Raw genomic sequence first — 3,558 nt, 5'->3', positions numbered from 1 at the left:
GCCCTTCTATAGACTCGTTACTGAGTCTCTCCACGGATTCTTTCCTCTACGGCTTCGTCCTACGCCTTGCTTCGTGATTTTTGTTCTTGTTGCTTATGGCCGTGTTAAAAGCTCTTCCATCATTGTTTCTCTCATTTTTACTGTATTACAAGCTCGCATACTTCCTCCATAGCTGTTTCATTTTAAAGTATTCCAAGCTCCCTGTCTTTTACATATACAAGCTCTCCTATAGTACGTTTTTTTTTTTTTTGTGGGGGTCTGTATTCCAATCTCTCCCTTGCTAAGAAATGTCAAGTGTTACCAACTCTCCCGAACTAAGAAATGTCAATTATTACCAACTCTCCCGAACTAAGAAATGTTAAGTATTACCAACTCTCCCGAACTAAGAAATGTCAAGTATTACCAACTCAAAAAGAAGAAAAATAACGGAAGTCTCTAAACAGTTTTTCACTCTCGTTGAATTCCACAGACTTGGCTTTCAACTATTTTTTTGACTTTTCTACTTTACCAGAAGAATCAGTCACGGGCAGTCATAAAGAAAAGAAAACACCGAGAAAATGGGCTTCAAAACAACTACTCCCCCTTCACAAAACGGTGTTAGAGCATTAAAAAAAGATGCTTGAAAAAATACTTATATACGTCATCTAAGTTTCCGTGGCACACTTACGTCATATAAGCTTATTTGGCATACTTACGAGTGGTCGCTGGGGCTTATAAGAAGGTTTCGAGTGACGTCATATGTTATTTTCTTAGCATACTGACGTCATATTACAAACGGAGGAGACGAATATGATGGGCACGGTGCAGCCATTAACCCGTAAAAGTGGTCCATAAAAAGCTCGGTGGGAACGGTGCCTGGCGGACTGATAATGTTGGAACTGGTGTCAGAGGAATGGCCAAGGAAGGAAGAGTTTGTGATATGGGCGTTAACACACACAAGCACCCCCTAGACACTATTTTTCTTATCTTTCTTATTTTCTTTTTTACTCTTTTTTTTCTTTCTTCATCCTTTCGTCCTACACCTGATATTCTTGGAACTCATGTCAAAGGAATGGCCAAGGAAGGACGAGTTTGTAGTATGGGCGTTTAACATACATAGGAGCGGCGAGTAGTCGGATTTTTTTTGTACTTTTTTTGTTGCCGAAGAAGAGGAAAATGAGAAAGGGAAGGAAGGAAAGATAAAGAGAGTGAGATTGATGTATGGGAAGGGAGGAGGAGGAAGAAGAGGAAAGAGAAGATAGGGGAGAGATAGGAGAGGATGCAAAGGGAAGGGAAGGGAGAGGGAAAGAGAGATAAACAGAGGTTGAGAAGATAAGTAAAGACAAAATAAGAAAAGAGCAAATAAAGGAAGGAGAAAAGAGGGAAAAAAAACAAGCACCCCCGACACTATTTTTCCTACCTTTTTTCTTCCTTATTTTCTTTTTTCCTCTTTCTCTCTTTCTTTACCCTTTCGTCCTACACCTTCTGTCGCCCTGCTCCAGTTTTCCTATCTTTTCTTTCTCTTCCTCTTTCTTTTTCTTTCTTATTTTCTTTTTTCCCTTTCTTTCTTTCTCTCTCTCATCACTCATTCCTCCAACACCCTCTATCTCCCTGTTTCCTTATTCTTTTATTCTTTCTCACATCGTTTTCTTTTTTTTTCTACGTTTTTTTATACTGAGTGAATTTAAGGTACAGTATAAAAGATTTTCAAGTCCTTATCGCCTTTATCGCCTTTGTTGAACGTATTATTACGCTCACATTATAATTCTCTCGTTCAGTCAACCGTATAATGAAAGAAAACGCAATTGGGGTGTGGGCGTGATAAAGAAAACGGAAAGTGGGTTGATTATACCGTAGACTAAGGCATTTTAGAGAGAGAGAGAGAGAGAGAGAGAGAGAGAGAGAGAGAGAGAGATGAATCCTTGACCTTGAAGTTAAAAAAAAAAAAGAGGAGGAGGAGGAGGAGCATAAAGGAGCAAAGGAATGAAAGGAAGAGTAAGAGAAGGAGGAGGAGAAGTAGGAGGAAGAAAGGGGAAAGAAGATAGGGAGAGAGATAGGAGAGGAAGGAAAGGGAGAAGGGAAGAAAGAAAGATTGAGAAGATAATAAAGATAAAAGAAGGGAAAATATAGAAAAAAGAAGAAAGAGGGATGGAAGAGTAATAGGAGGATAAGGAACAAAAAGAGGAGGAGGAGGAGGAGGAGGAGTGGAGATAGAAAAAAATAATGATGTGTATTATTTTTTCCCCTCACCTTTTTCCTCCTTTCCCCATCATTTTTTCTCCCTTCTTCTGGACGCGGCGAGACAGTGCTATACAACGATGCTCCTTCGGGCGAGAATCACACAGGGAACAAAGGGAACGTTGGTCTTTATGTCTGTGAGTTTGTGTGTCTGTCTGTCATTTCCTCCTCTAACTTGGTGACATTTGAACGTGACTTAGTGGAGATTCATAAAGAAGAGAGAAAGAGAGTGAGAGAGTGGTGTTTGTGTGGTGATGATGATGGTGATGATGGTGGTGGTGATGGTGATGCTTGTCTCTAAGTGTTTGTGTAGTGATGGTGGTGGTGGTGGTGATGATGGTAGTGGTGGTGGTGATCGTGGTGATGAGGATAGCGATGGTGGTGGCAATGGTGATAGTACTCTCATTGCAACTGCTACACCATAATTACTACTACTACTACTACTACTACTACTACTACTACTACTACTACCACAAATACACCTTCTTTTTCTTCTTCTTCTTTTTCTTCTTTTTCTTCTTCTTATCCTTCTCTACAACTACTACTACTACAACTACTATTACTACTACTACTACTACTACTACTACTACTACTACTACTACTACTACTACTACTACTACTATTACCACTACTACTACTACTACCACTACTACTACTACTTCTACTACTACCACAAAATCACGCAGAAAGAACTAAACGAGGTCCATAAAGAAAGATAAATCTCTCTCTCTCTCTCTCTCTCTCTCTCTCTCTCTCTCTCTCTCTCTCTCTCTCTCTCTCTCTCTCTCTCTCTCATGCTTGCTGGAATAACATTTTTCTTAATATTTCTTCGAGATGAAGATGTTTATTGGATCTGTGAGCGAGGAGGAGGAGGAGGAGGAGGAGGAGGAGGAGGAGATATGGAAAGCGATAGGAAGAACAGGAAAATGAGAAAGGGAAGGAAGGAAAGATAAAGAGAGAGTGAGATTGATGTATGGGAAGGGAGGAGGAGGAGGAAGAGGAAAGAGAAGATAGGGGAGAGATAGGAGAGGAAGCAAAGGGAAGGGAAGGGAAAGGGAAAGAGAGACAAAAAGAGGTTGAGAAGATAGTAAAGACAAAATAAGAAAAGAGCAAATAAAAGAAGGAGAAAAAAGGGATAGAAAACAAGAGGAAGAGGAGATGAAAAAAAGGGAGGAGAAGAAGGAGGTTGAGGAAGAAGGGAAGAGAAGGTAAAGAAAACGGGTCCTCTTCTACCACTTCCTTCCCCTTTCCACTTTTTTTTCTCCTCCCTTTCCTCTTCCTCTTTCTTTTTCTCCTTTGTTCCTCATGCTTCAGTTTCTCTTCTTCCTCTCAGATTTTTTT

This window comes from Eriocheir sinensis, chromosome 16 (genome assembly GCF_024679095.1).
Source record: "Eriocheir sinensis breed Jianghai 21 chromosome 16, ASM2467909v1, whole genome shotgun sequence".
NCBI classification, from domain to species: Eukaryota; Metazoa; Arthropoda; class Malacostraca; order Decapoda; family Varunidae; genus Eriocheir; species Eriocheir sinensis.
Note: the sequence above shows the minus strand (reverse complement) of the source record.